The sequence below is a fragment of the Schistocerca nitens genome, chromosome 10 (assembly GCF_023898315.1).
Source record: "Schistocerca nitens isolate TAMUIC-IGC-003100 chromosome 10, iqSchNite1.1, whole genome shotgun sequence".
Taxonomy (NCBI): domain Eukaryota; kingdom Metazoa; phylum Arthropoda; class Insecta; order Orthoptera; family Acrididae; genus Schistocerca; species Schistocerca nitens.
Window position 1 is genome coordinate 131,799,882 of NC_064623.1, and position 18,898 is coordinate 131,818,779.

The 18,898-nt window shown below is 50.2% G+C and overlaps 24 non-coding genes across 24 annotated transcripts; all 24 read right to left on the reverse strand.

Annotated features, from left to right (window-relative positions):
- Nucleotides 1-935: 935 nt before the first annotated feature.
- Nucleotides 936-1,008, reverse strand: Trnaa-agc (transfer RNA alanine (anticodon AGC)). The gene has a single exon. It is a non-coding gene; the product is annotated as a tRNA-Ala (tRNA).
- Nucleotides 1,009-1,422: 414 nt separating this feature from the next.
- On the reverse strand, nucleotides 1,423-1,495 carry Trnaa-ugc (transfer RNA alanine (anticodon UGC)). Its single transcript has one exon. It is a non-coding gene; the product is annotated as a tRNA-Ala (tRNA).
- Nucleotides 1,496-2,505: 1,010 nt separating this feature from the next.
- On the reverse strand, nucleotides 2,506-2,578 carry Trnaa-agc (transfer RNA alanine (anticodon AGC)). Its single transcript has one exon. It is a non-coding gene; the product is annotated as a tRNA-Ala (tRNA).
- A 414-nt stretch (nucleotides 2,579-2,992) lies between these two features.
- Nucleotides 2,993-3,065, reverse strand: Trnaa-ugc (transfer RNA alanine (anticodon UGC)). The gene has a single exon. It is a non-coding gene; the product is annotated as a tRNA-Ala (tRNA).
- A 1,014-nt stretch (nucleotides 3,066-4,079) lies between these two features.
- Trnaa-agc (transfer RNA alanine (anticodon AGC)) lies at nucleotides 4,080-4,152 on the reverse strand. The gene has a single exon. It is a non-coding gene; the product is annotated as a tRNA-Ala (tRNA).
- Nucleotides 4,153-4,566: 414 nt separating this feature from the next.
- On the reverse strand, nucleotides 4,567-4,639 carry Trnaa-ugc (transfer RNA alanine (anticodon UGC)). Its single transcript has one exon. It is a non-coding gene; the product is annotated as a tRNA-Ala (tRNA).
- A 1,010-nt stretch (nucleotides 4,640-5,649) lies between these two features.
- Trnaa-agc (transfer RNA alanine (anticodon AGC)) lies at nucleotides 5,650-5,722 on the reverse strand. The gene has a single exon. It is a non-coding gene; the product is annotated as a tRNA-Ala (tRNA).
- A 414-nt stretch (nucleotides 5,723-6,136) lies between these two features.
- On the reverse strand, nucleotides 6,137-6,209 carry Trnaa-ugc (transfer RNA alanine (anticodon UGC)). Its single transcript has one exon. It is a non-coding gene; the product is annotated as a tRNA-Ala (tRNA).
- A 1,010-nt stretch (nucleotides 6,210-7,219) lies between these two features.
- Trnaa-agc (transfer RNA alanine (anticodon AGC)) lies at nucleotides 7,220-7,292 on the reverse strand. The gene has a single exon. It is a non-coding gene; the product is annotated as a tRNA-Ala (tRNA).
- A 414-nt stretch (nucleotides 7,293-7,706) lies between these two features.
- Nucleotides 7,707-7,779, reverse strand: Trnaa-ugc (transfer RNA alanine (anticodon UGC)). The gene has a single exon. It is a non-coding gene; the product is annotated as a tRNA-Ala (tRNA).
- Nucleotides 7,780-8,793: 1,014 nt separating this feature from the next.
- Nucleotides 8,794-8,866, reverse strand: Trnaa-agc (transfer RNA alanine (anticodon AGC)). Its single transcript has one exon. It is a non-coding gene; the product is annotated as a tRNA-Ala (tRNA).
- A 414-nt stretch (nucleotides 8,867-9,280) lies between these two features.
- Trnaa-ugc (transfer RNA alanine (anticodon UGC)) lies at nucleotides 9,281-9,353 on the reverse strand. The gene has a single exon. It is a non-coding gene; the product is annotated as a tRNA-Ala (tRNA).
- Nucleotides 9,354-10,363: 1,010 nt separating this feature from the next.
- Nucleotides 10,364-10,436, reverse strand: Trnaa-agc (transfer RNA alanine (anticodon AGC)). The gene has a single exon. It is a non-coding gene; the product is annotated as a tRNA-Ala (tRNA).
- Nucleotides 10,437-10,850: 414 nt separating this feature from the next.
- Nucleotides 10,851-10,923, reverse strand: Trnaa-ugc (transfer RNA alanine (anticodon UGC)). Its single transcript has one exon. It is a non-coding gene; the product is annotated as a tRNA-Ala (tRNA).
- Nucleotides 10,924-11,933: 1,010 nt separating this feature from the next.
- Nucleotides 11,934-12,006, reverse strand: Trnaa-agc (transfer RNA alanine (anticodon AGC)). Its single transcript has one exon. It is a non-coding gene; the product is annotated as a tRNA-Ala (tRNA).
- Nucleotides 12,007-12,420: 414 nt separating this feature from the next.
- On the reverse strand, nucleotides 12,421-12,493 carry Trnaa-ugc (transfer RNA alanine (anticodon UGC)). The gene has a single exon. It is a non-coding gene; the product is annotated as a tRNA-Ala (tRNA).
- Nucleotides 12,494-13,503: 1,010 nt separating this feature from the next.
- Nucleotides 13,504-13,576, reverse strand: Trnaa-agc (transfer RNA alanine (anticodon AGC)). The gene has a single exon. It is a non-coding gene; the product is annotated as a tRNA-Ala (tRNA).
- Nucleotides 13,577-13,990: 414 nt separating this feature from the next.
- Trnaa-ugc (transfer RNA alanine (anticodon UGC)) lies at nucleotides 13,991-14,063 on the reverse strand. The gene has a single exon. It is a non-coding gene; the product is annotated as a tRNA-Ala (tRNA).
- A 1,010-nt stretch (nucleotides 14,064-15,073) lies between these two features.
- Nucleotides 15,074-15,146, reverse strand: Trnaa-agc (transfer RNA alanine (anticodon AGC)). The gene has a single exon. It is a non-coding gene; the product is annotated as a tRNA-Ala (tRNA).
- Nucleotides 15,147-15,560: 414 nt separating this feature from the next.
- On the reverse strand, nucleotides 15,561-15,633 carry Trnaa-ugc (transfer RNA alanine (anticodon UGC)). Its single transcript has one exon. It is a non-coding gene; the product is annotated as a tRNA-Ala (tRNA).
- A 1,010-nt stretch (nucleotides 15,634-16,643) lies between these two features.
- Nucleotides 16,644-16,716, reverse strand: Trnaa-agc (transfer RNA alanine (anticodon AGC)). Its single transcript has one exon. It is a non-coding gene; the product is annotated as a tRNA-Ala (tRNA).
- A 414-nt stretch (nucleotides 16,717-17,130) lies between these two features.
- Trnaa-ugc (transfer RNA alanine (anticodon UGC)) lies at nucleotides 17,131-17,203 on the reverse strand. The gene has a single exon. It is a non-coding gene; the product is annotated as a tRNA-Ala (tRNA).
- Nucleotides 17,204-18,213: 1,010 nt separating this feature from the next.
- On the reverse strand, nucleotides 18,214-18,286 carry Trnaa-agc (transfer RNA alanine (anticodon AGC)). The gene has a single exon. It is a non-coding gene; the product is annotated as a tRNA-Ala (tRNA).
- A 414-nt stretch (nucleotides 18,287-18,700) lies between these two features.
- Nucleotides 18,701-18,773, reverse strand: Trnaa-ugc (transfer RNA alanine (anticodon UGC)). Its single transcript has one exon. It is a non-coding gene; the product is annotated as a tRNA-Ala (tRNA).
- Nucleotides 18,774-18,898: the final 125 nt, after the last annotated feature.

Here is an 18,898-nt window from a genome sequence, read left to right on the forward strand (position 1 = left end):
AGGGGTGAAGGGACCAGTGTACAAAGGCGCGGACACGTTCATATACACAAGAGTTCCAAGTAGTTTCGATGCTCTAGTATTACGACTACAAATTCCGTCTGTATTTAACGTCTAAAATTGAAAGGACAGTCACAAATTGCTCAGTTTTCACTCCTTGTCGACAATCACGCAGCACCTGAGGTAACAAGCACATCTCAAGCCCCAATGTGCACTCGACTGTTCATGCCAACTCACTGCCTCGCACTTTACTACCGTGTACCACTCTTGTCCAACTGCAAAACACTGGGCCACAACAAGTTTCCGCGTCTCCATAGCACTGCGCATACTATGAAACGCTCCCCAAACATGGCACTCCCCCATGCAGGCGACTTTTCCGACTTTACACGACGCTCACGCAACGCTCACGCTAGTGACAGCCTTATTTAGAGCTTGACGTCGCACACAAGCGAATGAGCACATTTCGCCTACGACTTAGGCCGCCCTCCTAGTGTGGCTGCTCGGTGTCTGCAGGCAGCGAGGGGCTGCAAGCTTCCTGTGTTCGCGCCTATGTCACCTCTGCTTGCTTGTCAGAGGCAGACTATCGCAAATCATACAACTCACTCCATGAATTGATTGCTACGGCATCTGTCATCAGCAGTCACAACTAGCAACACCAGTAGCAGCCGACTGCACGTAAAGAATGGGAATGAGCAGTGGGATTATTGTGAACTCGGCGCAAGGCAGATCTTTCCGACATAGGTTTGAGAATCTTAAGGGAAGACTTGTACTGTTTCTAAATTAAGTGTAGAGGTGGGAGGAGGGTGCTTCCTGCGCGTAGCAGCACGCTTGCCAATTGTGGCTGCTAATCGTTCGCTCGTATCTGCCTTGACACGTTCGCTGGCTGTGAATTATTCCACTTGCATGGCAGTGTGCGCATGTTGGTGTGTTAAAAATTCTGGAGGCGCTGGGTATCGATCCCAGTACCTCTCGCATGCTAAGCGAGCGCTCTACCATCTGAGCTACGCCCCCTGATGACGAACAGTGCTACATACAACCATATCAATATCACAGACCCTTGCACTCCCATTATTCCGCAGACAAACACTACTCTCTATGTGTCCGTGAGGGTGTCTTTCAGGTTTCCTGCATTCTGTATCGAATCGTAGTTGGCCAAAATTAAAGTGGCACGCACAACGTCGAAAATAGCGTTCGGCCACCGCTGTGAGTAAGACGAACGTGTTGTCCACTCTCTAGACTTCATTGAGGTTAGGCCGTTATACCGAAGACATATTTGACACCTCGACAACAGCCGGTCCTCACATTTACGTCTTGCTCTCCTTACGTCAGTATACATCATATGAGTCTGTGACGCTGGCTTTGCAACGTCTTGCGTGTCTTAAGGCTCGCCGCGACCAACACCTACCATGCACTGTCCACAAAACATGGAGGCGCCGGGGCTTGAACCCGGGACCTTTCACATGCAAAGCGAACGCTCTACCAACTGAGCTACGCCCCCAAGCGCAACAAAACTGCCCTGTTTTCCATTCTTTCCTACTCTGATGTGCACGGACATGATGGTTGGTTGGTCTGTAGGGGTGAAGGGACCAGTGTACAAAGGCGCGGACACGTTCATATACACAAGAGTTCCAAGTAGTTTCGATGCTCTAGTATTACGACTACAAATTCCGTCTGTATTTAACGTCTAAAATTGAAAGGACAGTCACAAATTGCTCAGTTTTCACTCCTTGTCGACAATCACGCAGCACCTGAGGTAACAAGCACATCTCAAGCCCCAATGTGCACTCGACTGTTCATGCCAACTCACTGCCTCGCACTTTACTACCGTGTACCACTCTTGTCCAACTGCAAAACACTGGGCCACAACAAGTTTCCGCGTCTCCATAGCACTGCGCATACTATGAAACGCTCCCCAAACATGGCACTCCCCCATGCAGGCGACTTTTCCGACTTTACACGACGCTCACGCAACGCTCACGCTAGTGACAGCCTTATTTAGAGCTTGACGTCGCACACAAGCGAATGAGCACATTTCGCCTACGACTTAGGCCGCCCTCCTAGTGTGGCTGCTCGGTGTCTGCAGGCAGCGAGGGGCTGCAAGCTTCCTGTGTTCGCGCCTATGTCACCTCTGCTTGCTTGTCAGAGGCAGACTATCGCAAATCATACAACTCACTCCATGAATTGATTGCTACGGCATCTGTCATCAGCAGTCACAACTAGCAACACCAGTAGCAGCCGACTGCACGTAAAGAATGGGAATGAGCAGTGGGATTATTGTGAACTCGGCGCAAGGCAGATCTTTCCGACATAGGTTTGAGAATCTTAAGGGAAGACTTGTACTGTTTCTAAATTAAGTGTAGAGGTGGGAGGAGGGTGCTTCCTGCGCGTAGCAGCACGCTTGCCAATTGTGGCTGCTAATCGTTCGCTCGTATCTGCCTTGACACGTTCGCTGGCTGTGAATTATTCCACTTGCATGGCAGTGTGCGCATGTTGGTGTGTTAAAAATTCTGGAGGCGCTGGGTATCGATCCCAGTACCTCTCGCATGCTAAGCGAGCGCTCTACCATCTGAGCTACGCCCCCTGATGACGAACAGTGCTACATACAACCATATCAATATCACAGACCCTTGCACTCCCATTATTCCGCAGACAAACACTACTCTCTATGTGTCCGTGAGGGTGTCTTTCAGGTTTCCTGCATTCTGTATCGAATCGTAGTTGGCCAAAATTAAAGTGGCACGCACAACGTCGAAAATAGCGTTCGGCCACCGCTGTGAGTAAGACGAACGTGTTGTCCACTCTCTAGACTTCATTGAGGTTAGGCCGTTATACCGAAGACATATTTGACACCTCGACAACAGCCGGTCCTCACATTTACGTCTTGCTCTCCTTACGTCAGTATACATCATATGAGTCTGTGACGCTGGCTTTGCAACGTCTTGCGTGTCTTAAGGCTCGCCGCGACCAACACCTACCATGCACTGTCCACAAAACATGGAGGCGCCGGGGCTTGAACCCGGGACCTTTCACATGCAAAGCGAACGCTCTACCAACTGAGCTACGCCCCCAAGCGCAACAAAACTGCCCTGTTTTCCATTCTTTCCTACTCTGATGTGCACGGACATGATGGTTGGTTGGTCTGTAGGGGTGAAGGGACCAGTGTACAAAGGCGCGGACACGTTCATATACACAAGAGTTCCAAGTAGTTTCGATGCTCTAGTATTACGACTACAAATTCCGTCTGTATTTAACGTCTAAAATTGAAAGGACAGTCACAAATTGCTCAGTTTTCACTCCTTGTCGACAATCACGCAGCACCTGAGGTAACAAGCACATCTCAAGCCCCAATGTGCACTCGACTGTTCATGCCAACTCACTGCCTCGCACTTTACTACCGTGTACCACTCTTGTCCAACTGCAAAACACTGGGCCACAACAAGTTTCCGCGTCTCCATAGCACTGCGCATACTATGAAACGCTCCCCAAACATGGCACTCCCCCATGCAGGCGACTTTTCCGACTTTACACGACGCTCACGCAACGCTCACGCTAGTGACAGCCTTATTTAGAGCTTGACGTCGCACACAAGCGAATGAGCACATTTCGCCTACGACTTAGGCCGCCCTCCTAGTGTGGCTGCTCGGTGTCTGCAGGCAGCGAGGGGCTGCAAGCTTCCTGTGTTCGCGCCTATGTCACCTCTGCTTGCTTGTCAGAGGCAGACTATCGCAAAACATACAACTCACTCCATGAATTGATTGCTACGGCATCTGTCATCAGCAGTCACAACTAGCAACACCAGTAGCAGCCGACTGCACGTAAAGAATGGGAATGAGCAGTGGGATTATTGTGAACTCGGCGCAAGGCAGATCTTTCCGACATAGGTTTGAGAATCTTAAGGGAAGACTTGTACTGTTTCTAAATTAAGTGTAGAGGTGGGAGGAGGGAGGGTGCTTCCTGCGCGTAGCAGCACGCTTGCCAATTGTGGCTGCTAATCGTTCGCTCGTATCTGCCTTGACACGTTCGATGGCTGTGAATTATTCCACTTGCATGGCAGTGTGCGCATGTTGGTGTGTTAAAAATTCTGGAGGCGCTGGGTATCGATCCCAGTACCTCTCGCATGCTAAGCGAGCGCTCTACCATCTGAGCTACGCCCCCTGATGACGAACAGTGCTACATACAACCATATCAATATCACAGACCCTTGCACTCCCATTATTCCGCAGACAAACACTACTCTCTATGTGTCCGTGAGGGTGTCTTTCAGGTTTCCTGCATTCTGTATCGAATCGTAGTTGGCCAAAATTAAAGTGGCACGCACAACGTCGAAAATAGCGTTCGGCCACCGCTGTGAGTAAGACGAACGTGTTGTCCACTCTCTAGACTTCATTGAGGTTAGGCCGTTATACCGAAGACATATTTGACACCTCGACAACAGCCGGTCCTCACATTTACGTCTTGCTCTCCTTACGTCAGTATACATCATATGAGTCTGTGACGCTGGCTTTGCAACGTCTTGCGTGTCTTAAGGCTCGCCGCGACCAACACCTACCATGCACTGTCCACAAAACATGGAGGCGCCGGGGCTTGAACCCGGGACCTTTCACATGCAAAGCGAACGCTCTACCAACTGAGCTACGCCCCCAAGCGCAACAAAACTGCCCTGTTTTCCATTCTTTCCTACTCTGATGTGCACGGACATGATGGTTGGTTGGTCTGTAGGGGTGAAGGGACCAGTGTACAAAGGCGCGGACACGTTCATATACACAAGAGTTCCAAGTAGTTTCGATGCTCTAGTATTACGACTACAAATTCCGTCTGTATTTAACGTCTAAAATTGAAAGGACAGTCACAAATTGCTCAGTTTTCACTCCTTGTCGACAATCACGCAGCACCTGAGGTAACAAGCACATCTCAAGCCCCAATGTGCACTCGACTGTTCATGCCAACTCACTGCCTCGCACTTTACTACCGTGTACCACTCTTGTCCAACTGCAAAACACTGGGCCACAACAAGTTTCCGCGTCTCCATAGCACTGCGCATACTATGAAACGCTCCCCAAACATGGCACTCCCCCATGCAGGCGACTTTTCCGACTTTACACGACGCTCACGCAACGCTCACGCTAGTGACAGCCTTATTTAGAGCTTGACGTCGCACACAAGCGAATGAGCACATTTCGCCTACGACTTAGGCCGCCCTCCTAGTGTGGCTGCTCGGTGTCTGCAGGCAGCGAGGGGCTGCAAGCTTCCTGTGTTCGCGCCTATGTCACCTCTGCTTGCTTGTCAGAGGCAGACTATCGCAAAACATACAACTCACTCCATGAATTGATTGCTACGGCATCTGTCATCAGCAGTCACAACTAGCAACACCAGTAGCAGCCGACTGCACGTAAAGAATGGGAATGAGCAGTGGGATTATTGTGAACTCGGCGCAAGGCAGATCTTTCCGACATAGGTTTGAGAATCTTAAGGGAAGACTTGTACTGTTTCTAAATTAAGTGTAGAGGTGGGAGGAGGGTGCTTCCTGCGCGTAGCAGCACGCTTGCCAATTGTGGCTGCTAATCGTTCGCTCGTATCTGCCTTGACACGTTCGCTGGCTGTGAATTATTCCACTTGCATGGCAGTGTGCGCATGTTGGTGTGTTAAAAATTCTGGAGGCGCTGGGTATCGATCCCAGTACCTCTCGCATGCTAAGCGAGCGCTCTACCATCTGAGCTACGCCCCCTGATGACGAACAGTGCTACATACAACCATATCAATATCACAGACCCTTGCACTCCCATTATTCCGCAGACAAACACTACTCTCTATGTGTCCGTGAGGGTGTCTTTCAGGTTTCCTGCATTCTGTATCGAATCGTAGTTGGCCAAAATTAAAGTGGCACGCACAACGTCGAAAATAGCGTTCGGCCACCGCTGTGAGTAAGACGAACGTGTTGTCCACTCTCTAGACTTCATTGAGGTTAGGCCGTTATACCGAAGACATATTTGACACCTCGACAACAGCCGGTCCTCACATTTACGTCTTGCTCTCCTTACGTCAGTATACATCATATGAGTCTGTGACGCTGGCTTTGCAACGTCTTGCGTGTCTTAAGGCTCGCCGCGACCAACACCTACCATGCACTGTCCACAAAACATGGAGGCGCCGGGGCTTGAACCCGGGACCTTTCACATGCAAAGCGAACGCTCTACCAACTGAGCTACGCCCCCAAGCGCAACAAAACTGCCCTGTTTTCCATTCTTTCCTACTCTGATGTGCACGGACATGATGGTTGGTTGGTCTGTAGGGGTGAAGGGACCAGTGTACAAAGGCGCGGACACGTTCATATACACAAGAGTTCCAAGTAGTTTCGATGCTCTAGTATTACGACTACAAATTCCGTCTGTATTTAACGTCTAAAATTGAAAGGACAGTCACAAATTGCTCAGTTTTCACTCCTTGTCGACAATCACGCAGCACCTGAGGTAACAAGCACATCTCAAGCCCCAATGTGCACTCGACTGTTCATGCCAACTCACTGCCTCGCACTTTACTACCGTGTACCACTCTTGTCCAACTGCAAAACACTGGGCCACAACAAGTTTCCGCGTCTCCATAGCACTGCGCATACTATGAAACGCTCCCCAAACATGGCACTCCCCCATGCAGGCGACTTTTCCGACTTTACACGACGCTCACGCAACGCTCACGCTAGTGACAGCCTTATTTAGAGCTTGACGTCGCACACAAGCGAATGAGCACATTTCGCCTACGACTTAGGCCGCCCTCCTAGTGTGGCTGCTCGGTGTCTGCAGGCAGCGAGGGGCTGCAAGCTTCCTGTGTTCGCGCCTATGTCACCTCTGCTTGCTTGTCAGAGGCAGACTATCGCAAATCATACAACTCACTCCATGAATTGATTGCTACGGCATCTGTCATCAGCAGTCACAACTAGCAACACCAGTAGCAGCCGACTGCACGTAAAGAATGGGAATGAGCAGTGGGATTATTGTGAACTCGGCGCAAGGCAGATCTTTCCGACATAGGTTTGAGAATCTTAAGGGAAGACTTGTACTGTTTCTAAATTAAGTGTAGAGGTGGGAGGAGGGTGCTTCCTGCGCGTAGCAGCACGCTTGCCAATTGTGGCTGCTAATCGTTCGCTCGTATCTGCCTTGACACGTTCGCTGGCTGTGAATTATTCCACTTGCATGGCAGTGTGCGCATGTTGGTGTGTTAAAAATTCTGGAGGCGCTGGGTATCGATCCCAGTACCTCTCGCATGCTAAGCGAGCGCTCTACCATCTGAGCTACGCCCCCTGATGACGAACAGTGCTACATACAACCATATCAATATCACAGACCCTTGCACTCCCATTATTCCGCAGACAAACACTACTCTCTATGTGTCCGTGAGGGTGTCTTTCAGGTTTCCTGCATTCTGTATCGAATCGTAGTTGGCCAAAATTAAAGTGGCACGCACAACGTCGAAAATAGCGTTCGGCCACCGCTGTGAGTAAGACGAACGTGTTGTCCACTCTCTAGACTTCATTGAGGTTAGGCCGTTATACCGAAGACATATTTGACACCTCGACAACAGCCGGTCCTCACATTTACGTCTTGCTCTCCTTACGTCAGTATACATCATATGAGTCTGTGACGCTGGCTTTGCAACGTCTTGCGTGTCTTAAGGCTCGCCGCGACCAACACCTACCATGCACTGTCCACAAAACATGGAGGCGCCGGGGCTTGAACCCGGGACCTTTCACATGCAAAGCGAACGCTCTACCAACTGAGCTACGCCCCCAAGCGCAACAAAACTGCCCTGTTTTCCATTCTTTCCTACTCTGATGTGCACGGACATGATGGTTGGTTGGTCTGTAGGGGTGAAGGGACCAGTGTACAAAGGCGCGGACACGTTCATATACACAAGAGTTCCAAGTAGTTTCGATGCTCTAGTATTACGACTACAAATTCCGTCTGTATTTAACGTCTAAAATTGAAAGGACAGTCACAAATTGCTCAGTTTTCACTCCTTGTCGACAATCACGCAGCACCTGAGGTAACAAGCACATCTCAAGCCCCAATGTGCACTCGACTGTTCATGCCAACTCACTGCCTCGCACTTTACTACCGTGTACCACTCTTGTCCAACTGCAAAACACTGGGCCACAACAAGTTTCCGCGTCTCCATAGCACTGCGCATACTATGAAACGCTCCCCAAACATGGCACTCCCCCATGCAGGCGACTTTTCCGACTTTACACGACGCTCACGCAACGCTCACGCTAGTGACAGCCTTATTTAGAGCTTGACGTCGCACACAAGCGAATGAGCACATTTCGCCTACGACTTAGGCCGCCCTCCTAGTGTGGCTGCTCGGTGTCTGCAGGCAGCGAGGGGCTGCAAGCTTCCTGTGTTCGCGCCTATGTCACCTCTGCTTGCTTGTCAGAGGCAGACTATCGCAAAACATACAACTCACTCCATGAATTGATTGCTACGGCATCTGTCATCAGCAGTCACAACTAGCAACACCAGTAGCAGCCGACTGCACGTAAAGAATGGGAATGAGCAGTGGGATTATTGTGAACTCGGCGCAAGGCAGATCTTTCCGACATAGGTTTGAGAATCTTAAGGGAAGACTTGTACTGTTTCTAAATTAAGTGTAGAGGTGGGAGGAGGGAGGGTGCTTCCTGCGCGTAGCAGCACGCTTGCCAATTGTGGCTGCTAATCGTTCGCTCGTATCTGCCTTGACACGTTCGATGGCTGTGAATTATTCCACTTGCATGGCAGTGTGCGCATGTTGGTGTGTTAAAAATTCTGGAGGCGCTGGGTATCGATCCCAGTACCTCTCGCATGCTAAGCGAGCGCTCTACCATCTGAGCTACGCCCCCTGATGACGAACAGTGCTACATACAACCATATCAATATCACAGACCCTTGCACTCCCATTATTCCGCAGACAAACACTACTCTCTATGTGTCCGTGAGGGTGTCTTTCAGGTTTCCTGCATTCTGTATCGAATCGTAGTTGGCCAAAATTAAAGTGGCACGCACAACGTCGAAAATAGCGTTCGGCCACCGCTGTGAGTAAGACGAACGTGTTGTCCACTCTCTAGACTTCATTGAGGTTAGGCCGTTATACCGAAGACATATTTGACACCTCGACAACAGCCGGTCCTCACATTTACGTCTTGCTCTCCTTACGTCAGTATACATCATATGAGTCTGTGACGCTGGCTTTGCAACGTCTTGCGTGTCTTAAGGCTCGCCGCGACCAACACCTACCATGCACTGTCCACAAAACATGGAGGCGCCGGGGCTTGAACCCGGGACCTTTCACATGCAAAGCGAACGCTCTACCAACTGAGCTACGCCCCCAAGCGCAACAAAACTGCCCTGTTTTCCATTCTTTCCTACTCTGATGTGCACGGACATGATGGTTGGTTGGTCTGTAGGGGTGAAGGGACCAGTGTACAAAGGCGCGGACACGTTCATATACACAAGAGTTCCAAGTAGTTTCGATGCTCTAGTATTACGACTACAAATTCCGTCTGTATTTAACGTCTAAAATTGAAAGGACAGTCACAAATTGCTCAGTTTTCACTCCTTGTCGACAATCACGCAGCACCTGAGGTAACAAGCACATCTCAAGCCCCAATGTGCACTCGACTGTTCATGCCAACTCACTGCCTCGCACTTTACTACCGTGTACCACTCTTGTCCAACTGCAAAACACTGGGCCACAACAAGTTTCCGCGTCTCCATAGCACTGCGCATACTATGAAACGCTCCCCAAACATGGCACTCCCCCATGCAGGCGACTTTTCCGACTTTACACGACGCTCACGCAACGCTCACGCTAGTGACAGCCTTATTTAGAGCTTGACGTCGCACACAAGCGAATGAGCACATTTCGCCTACGACTTAGGCCGCCCTCCTAGTGTGGCTGCTCGGTGTCTGCAGGCAGCGAGGGGCTGCAAGCTTCCTGTGTTCGCGCCTATGTCACCTCTGCTTGCTTGTCAGAGGCAGACTATCGCAAAACATACAACTCACTCCATGAATTGATTGCTACGGCATCTGTCATCAGCAGTCACAACTAGCAACACCAGTAGCAGCCGACTGCACGTAAAGAATGGGAATGAGCAGTGGGATTATTGTGAACTCGGCGCAAGGCAGATCTTTCCGACATAGGTTTGAGAATCTTAAGGGAAGACTTGTACTGTTTCTAAATTAAGTGTAGAGGTGGGAGGAGGGTGCTTCCTGCGCGTAGCAGCACGCTTGCCAATTGTGGCTGCTAATCGTTCGCTCGTATCTGCCTTGACACGTTCGCTGGCTGTGAATTATTCCACTTGCATGGCAGTGTGCGCATGTTGGTGTGTTAAAAATTCTGGAGGCGCTGGGTATCGATCCCAGTACCTCTCGCATGCTAAGCGAGCGCTCTACCATCTGAGCTACGCCCCCTGATGACGAACAGTGCTACATACAACCATATCAATATCACAGACCCTTGCACTCCCATTATTCCGCAGACAAACACTACTCTCTATGTGTCCGTGAGGGTGTCTTTCAGGTTTCCTGCATTCTGTATCGAATCGTAGTTGGCCAAAATTAAAGTGGCACGCACAACGTCGAAAATAGCGTTCGGCCACCGCTGTGAGTAAGACGAACGTGTTGTCCACTCTCTAGACTTCATTGAGGTTAGGCCGTTATACCGAAGACATATTTGACACCTCGACAACAGCCGGTCCTCACATTTACGTCTTGCTCTCCTTACGTCAGTATACATCATATGAGTCTGTGACGCTGGCTTTGCAACGTCTTGCGTGTCTTAAGGCTCGCCGCGACCAACACCTACCATGCACTGTCCACAAAACATGGAGGCGCCGGGGCTTGAACCCGGGACCTTTCACATGCAAAGCGAACGCTCTACCAACTGAGCTACGCCCCCAAGCGCAACAAAACTGCCCTGTTTTCCATTCTTTCCTACTCTGATGTGCACGGACATGATGGTTGGTTGGTCTGTAGGGGTGAAGGGACCAGTGTACAAAGGCGCGGACACGTTCATATACACAAGAGTTCCAAGTAGTTTCGATGCTCTAGTATTACGACTACAAATTCCGTCTGTATTTAACGTCTAAAATTGAAAGGACAGTCACAAATTGCTCAGTTTTCACTCCTTGTCGACAATCACGCAGCACCTGAGGTAACAAGCACATCTCAAGCCCCAATGTGCACTCGACTGTTCATGCCAACTCACTGCCTCGCACTTTACTACCGTGTACCACTCTTGTCCAACTGCAAAACACTGGGCCACAACAAGTTTCCGCGTCTCCATAGCACTGCGCATACTATGAAACGCTCCCCAAACATGGCACTCCCCCATGCAGGCGACTTTTCCGACTTTACACGACGCTCACGCAACGCTCACGCTAGTGACAGCCTTATTTAGAGCTTGACGTCGCACACAAGCGAATGAGCACATTTCGCCTACGACTTAGGCCGCCCTCCTAGTGTGGCTGCTCGGTGTCTGCAGGCAGCGAGGGGCTGCAAGCTTCCTGTGTTCGCGCCTATGTCACCTCTGCTTGCTTGTCAGAGGCAGACTATCGCAAAACATACAACTCACTCCATGAATTGATTGCTACGGCATCTGTCATCAGCAGTCACAACTAGCAACACCAGTAGCAGCCGACTGCACGTAAAGAATGGGAATGAGCAGTGGGATTATTGTGAACTCGGCGCAAGGCAGATCTTTCCGACATAGGTTTGAGAATCTTAAGGGAAGACTTGTACTGTTTCTAAATTAAGTGTAGAGGTGGGAGGAGGGTGCTTCCTGCGCGTAGCAGCACGCTTGCCAATTGTGGCTGCTAATCGTTCGCTCGTATCTGCCTTGACACGTTCGCTGGCTGTGAATTATTCCACTTGCATGGCAGTGTGCGCATGTTGGTGTGTTAAAAATTCTGGAGGCGCTGGGTATCGATCCCAGTACCTCTCGCATGCTAAGCGAGCGCTCTACCATCTGAGCTACGCCCCCTGATGACGAACAGTGCTACATACAACCATATCAATATCACAGACCCTTGCACTCCCATTATTCCGCAGACAAACACTACTCTCTATGTGTCCGTGAGGGTGTCTTTCAGGTTTCCTGCATTCTGTATCGAATCGTAGTTGGCCAAAATTAAAGTGGCACGCACAACGTCGAAAATAGCGTTCGGCCACCGCTGTGAGTAAGACGAACGTGTTGTCCACTCTCTAGACTTCATTGAGGTTAGGCCGTTATACCGAAGACATATTTGACACCTCGACAACAGCCGGTCCTCACATTTACGTCTTGCTCTCCTTACGTCAGTATACATCATATGAGTCTGTGACGCTGGCTTTGCAACGTCTTGCGTGTCTTAAGGCTCGCCGCGACCAACACCTACCATGCACTGTCCACAAAACATGGAGGCGCCGGGGCTTGAACCCGGGACCTTTCACATGCAAAGCGAACGCTCTACCAACTGAGCTACGCCCCCAAGCGCAACAAAAATGCCCTGTTTTCCATTCTTTCCTACTCTGATGTGCACGGACATGATGGTTGGTTGGTCTGTAGGGGTGAAGGGACCAGTGTACAAAGGCGCGGACACGTTCATATACACAAGAGTTCCAAGTAGTTTCGATGCTCTAGTATTACGACTACAAATTCCGTCTGTATTTAACGTCTAAAATTGAAAGGACAGTCACAAATTGCTCAGTTTTCACTCCTTGTCGACAATCACGCAGCACCTGAGGTAACAAGCACATCTCAAGCCCCAATGTGCACTCGACTGTTCATGCCAACTCACTGCCTCGCACTTTACTACCGTGTACCACTCTTGTCCAACTGCAAAACACTGGGCCACAACAAGTTTCCGCGTCTCCATAGCACTGCGCATACTATGAAACGCTCCCCAAACATGGCACTCCCCCATGCAGGCGACTTTTCCGACTTTACACGACGCTCACGCAACGCTCACGCTAGTGACAGCCTTATTTAGAGCTTGACGTCGCACACAAGCGAATGAGCACATTTCGCCTACGACTTAGGCCGCCCTCCTAGTGTGGCTGCTCGGTGTCTGCAGGCAGCGAGGGGCTGCAAGCTTCCTGTGTTCGCGCCTATGTCACCTCTGCTTGCTTGTCAGAGGCAGACTATCGCAAAACATACAACTCACTCCATGAATTGATTGCTACGGCATCTGTCATCAGCAGTCACAACTAGCAACACCAGTAGCAGCCGACTGCACGTAAAGAATGGGAATGAGCAGTGGGATTATTGTGAACTCGGCGCAAGGCAGATCTTTCCGACATAGGTTTGAGAATCTTAAGGGAAGACTTGTACTGTTTCTAAATTAAGTGTAGAGGTGGGAGGAGGGTGCTTCCTGCGCGTAGCAGCACGCTTGCCAATTGTGGCTGCTAATCGTTCGCTCGTATCTGCCTTGACACGTTCGCTGGCTGTGAATTATTCCACTTGCATGGCAGTGTGCGCATGTTGGTGTGTTAAAAATTCTGGAGGCGCTGGGTATCGATCCCAGTACCTCTCGCATGCTAAGCGAGCGCTCTACCATCTGAGCTACGCCCCCTGATGACGAACAGTGCTACATACAACCATATCAATATCACAGACCCTTGCACTCCCATTATTCCGCAGACAAACACTACTCTCTATGTGTCCGTGAGGGTGTCTTTCAGGTTTCCTGCATTCTGTATCGAATCGTAGTTGGCCAAAATTAAAGTGGCACGCACAACGTCGAAAATAGCGTTCGGCCACCGCTGTGAGTAAGACGAACGTGTTGTCCACTCTCTAGACTTCATTGAGGTTAGGCCGTTATACCGAAGACATATTTGACACCTCGACAACAGCCGGTCCTCACATTTACGTCTTGCTCTCCTTACGTCAGTATACATCATATGAGTCTGTGACGCTGGCTTTGCAACGTCTTGCGTGTCTTAAGGCTCGCCGCGACCAACACCTACCATGCACTGTCCACAAAACATGGAGGCGCCGGGGCTTGAACCCGGGACCTTTCACATGCAAAGCGAACGCTCTACCAACTGAGCTACGCCCCCAAGCGCAACAAAACTGCCCTGTTTTCCATTCTTTCCTACTCTGATGTGCACGGACATGATGGTTGGTTGGTCTGTAGGGGTGAAGGGACCAGTGTACAAAGGCGCGGACACGTTCATATACACAAGAGTTCCAAGTAGTTTCGATGCTCTAGTATTACGACTACAAATTCCGTCTGTATTTAACGTCTAAAATTGAAAGGACAGTCACAAATTGCTCAGTTTTCACTCCTTGTCGACAATCACGCAGCACCTGAGGTAACAAGCACATCTCAAGCCCCAATGTGCACTCGACTGTTCATGCCAACTCACTGCCTCGCACTTTACTACCGTGTACCACTCTTGTCCAACTGCAAAACACTGGGCCACAACAAGTTTCCGCGTCTCCATAGCACTGCGCATACTATGAAACGCTCCCCAAACATGGCACTCCCCCATGCAGGCGACTTTTCCGACTTTACACGACGCTCACGCAACGCTCACGCTAGTGACAGCCTTATTTAGAGCTTGACGTCGCACACAAGCGAATGAGCACATTTCGCCTACGACTTAGGCCGCCCTCCTAGTGTGGCTGCTCGGTGTCTGCAGGCAGCGAGGGGCTGCAAGCTTCCTGTGTTCGCGCCTATGTCACCTCTGCTTGCTTGTCAGAGGCAGACTATCGCAAAACATACAACTCACTCCATGAATTGATTGCTACGGCATCTGTCATCAGCAGTCACAACTAGCAACACCAGTAGCAGCCGACTGCACGTAAAGAATGGGAATGAGCAGTGGGATTATTGTGAACTCGGCGCAAGGCAGATCTTTCCGACATAGGTTTGAGAATCTTAAGGGAAGACTTGTACTGTTTCTAAATTAAGTGTAGAGGTGGGAGGAGGGTGCTTCCTGCGCGTAGCAGCACGCTTGCCAATTGTGGCTGCTAATCGTTCGCTCGTATCTGCCTTGACACGTTCGCTGGCTGTGAATTATTCCACTTGCATGGCAGTGTGCGCATGTTGGTGTGTTAAAAATTCTGGAGGCGCTGGGTATCGATCCCAGTACCTCTCGCATGCTAAGCGAGCGCTCTACCATCTGAGCTACGCCCCCTGATGACGAACAGTGCTACATACAACCATATCAATATCACAGACCCTTGCACTCCCATTATTCCGCAGACAAACACTACTCTCTATGTGTCCGTGAGGGTGTCTTTCAGGTTTCCTGCATTCTGTATCAAATCGTAGTTGGCCAAAATTAAAGTGGCACGCACAACGTCGAAAATAGCGTTCGGCCACCGCTCTGAGTAAGACGAACGTGTTGTCCACTCTCTAGACTTCATTGAGGTTAGGCCGTTATACCGAAGACATATTTGACACCTCGACAACAGCCGGTCCTCACATTTACGTCTTGCTCTCCTTACGTCAGTATACATCATATGAGTCTGTGACGCTGGCTTTGCAACGTCTTGCGTGTCTTAAGGCTCGCCGCGACCAACACCTACCATGCACTGTCCACAAAACATGGAGGCGCCGGGGCTTGAACCCGGGACCTTTCACATGCAAAGCGAACGCTCTACCAACTGAGCTACGCCCACAAGCGCAACAAAACTGCCCTGTTTTCCATTCTTTCCTACTCTGATGTGCACGGACATGATGGTTGGTTGGTCTGTAGGGGTGAAGGGACCAGTGTACAAAGGCGCGGACACGTTCATATACACAAGAGTTCCAAGTAGTTTCGATGCTCTAGTATTACGACTACAAATTCCGTCTGTATTTAACGTCTAAAATTGAAAGGACAGTCACAAATTGCTCCGTTTTCACTCCTTGTCGACAATCACGCAGCACCTGAGGTAACAAGCACATCTCAAGCCCCAATGTGCACTCGACTGTTCATGCCAACTCACTGCCTCGCACTTTACTACCGTGTACCACTCTTGTCCAACTGCAAAACACTGGGCCACAACAAGTTTCCGCGTCTCCATAGCACTGCGCATACTATGAAACGCTCCCCAAACATGGCACTCCCCCATGCAGGCGACTTTTCCGACTTTACACGACGCTCACGCAACGCTCACGCTAGTGACAGCCTTATTTAGAGCTTGACGTCGCACACAAGCGAATGAGCACATTTCGCCTACGACTTAGGCCGCCCTCCTAGTGTGGCTGCTCGGTGTCTGCAGGCAGCGAGGGGCTGCAAGCTTCCTGTGTTCGCGCCTATGTCACCTCTGCTTGCTTGTCAGAGGCAGACTATCGCAAAACATACAACTCACTCCATGAATTGATTGCTACGGCATCTGTCATCAGCAGTCACAACTAGCAACACCAGTAGCAGCCGACTGCACGTAAAGAATGGGAATGAGCAGTGGGATTATTGTGAACTCGGCGCAAGGCAGATCTTTCCGACATAGGTTTGAGAATCTTAAGGGAAGACTTGTACTGTTTCTAAATTAAGTGTAGAGGTGGGAGGAGGGTGCTTCCTGCGCGTAGCAGCACGCTTGCCAATTGTGGCTGCTAATCGTTCGCTCGTATCTGCCTTGACACGTTCGCTGGCTGTGAATTATTCCACTTGCATGGCAGTGTGCGCATGTTGGTGTGTTAAAAATTCTGGAGGCGCTGGGTATCGATCCCAGTACCTCTCGCATGCTAAGCGAGCGCTCTACCATCTGAGCTACGCCCCCTGATGACGAACAGTGCTACATACAACCATATCAATATCACAGACCCTTGCACTCCCATTATTCCGCAGACAAACACTACTCTCTATGTGTCCGTGAGGGTGTCTTTCAGGTTTCCTGCATTCTGTATCAAATCGTAGTTGGCCAAAATTAAAGTGGCACGCACAACGTCGAAAATAGCGTTCGGCCACCGCTCTGAGTAAGACGAACGTGTTGTCCACTCTCTAGACTTCATTGAGGTTAGGCCGTTATACCGAAGACATATTTGACACCTCGACAACAGCCGGTCCTCACATTTACGTCTTGCTCTCCTTACGTCAGTATACATCATATGAGTCTGTGACGCTGGCTTTGCAACGTCTTGCGTGTCTTAAGGCTCGCCGCGACCAACACCTACCATGCACTGTCCACAAAACATGGAGGCGCCGGGGCTTGAACCCGGGACCTTTCACATGCAAAGCGAACGCTCTACCAACTGAGCTACGCCCACAAGCGCAACAAAACTGCCCTGTTTTCCATTCTTTCCTACTCTGATGTGCACGGACATGATGGTTGGTTGGTCTGTAGGGGTGAAGGGACCAGTGTACAAAGGCGCGGACACGTTCATATACACAAGAGTTCCAAGTAGTTTCGATGCTCTAGTATTACGACTACAAATTCCGTCTGTATTTAACGTCTAAAATTGAAAGGACAGTCACAAATTGCTCCGTTTTCACTCCTTGTCGACAATCACGCAGCACCTGAGGTAACAAGCACATCTCAAGCCCCAATGTGCACTCGACTGTTCATGCCAACTCACTGCCTCGCACTTTACTACCGTGTACCACTCTTGTCCAACTGCAAAACACTGGGCCACAACAAGTTTCCGCGTCTCCATAGCACTGCGCATACTATGAAACGCTCCCCAAACATGGCACTCCCCCATGCAGGCGACTTTTCCGACTTTACACGACGCTCACGCAACGCTCACGCTAGTGACAGCCTTATTTAGAGCTTGACGTCGCACACAAGCGAATGAGCACATTTCGCCTACGACTTAGGCCGCCCTCCTAGTGTGGCTGCTCGGTGTCTGCAGGCAGCGAGGGGCTGCAAGCTTCCTGTGTTCGCGCCTATGTCACCTCTGCTTGCTTGTCAGAGGCAGACTATCGCAAAACATACAACTCACTCCATGAATTGATTGCTACGGCATCTGTCATCAGCAGTCACAACTAGCAACACCAGTAGCAGCCGACTGCACGTAAAGAATGGGAATGAGCAGTGGGATTATTGTGAACTCGGCGCAAGGCAGATCTTTCCGACATAGGTTTGAGAATCTTAAGGGAAGACTTGTACTGTTTCTAAATTAAGTGTAGAGGTGGGAGGAGGGTGCTTCCTGCGCGTAGCAGCACGCTTGCCAATTGTGGCTGCTAATCGTTCGCTCGTATCTGCCTTGACACGTTCGCTGGCTGTGAATTATTCCACTTGCATGGCAGTGTGCGCATGTTGGTGTGTTAAAAATTCTGGAGGCGCTGGGTATCGATCCCAGTACCTCTCGCATGCTAAGCGAGCGCTCTACCATCTGAGCTACGCCCCCTGATGACGAACAGTGCTACATACAACCATATCAATATCACAGACCCTTGCACTCCCATTATTCCGCAGACAAACACTACTCTCTATGTGTCCGTGAGGGTGTCTTTCAGGTTTCCTGCATTCTGTATCAAATCGTAGTTGGCCAAAATTAAAGTGGCACGCACAACGTCGAAAATAGCGTTCGGCCACCGCTCTGAGTAAGACGAACGTGTTGTCCACTCTCTAGACTTCATTGAGGTTAGGCCGTTATACCGAAGACATATTTGACACCTCGACAACAGCCGGTCCTCACATTTACGTCTTGCTCTCCTTACGTCAGTATACATCATATGAGTCTGTGACGCTGGCTTTGCAACGTCTTGCGTGTCTTAAGGCTCGCCGCGACCAACACCTACCATGCACTGTCCACAAAACATGGAGGCGCCGGGGCTTGAACCCGGGACCTTTCACATGCAAAGCGAACGCTCTACCAACTGAGCTACGCCCACAAGCGCAACAAAACTGCCCTGTTTTCCATTCTTTCCTACTCTGATGTGCACGGACATGATGGTTGGTTGGTCTGTAGGGGTGAAGGGACCAGTGTACAAAGGCGCGGACACGTTCATATACACAA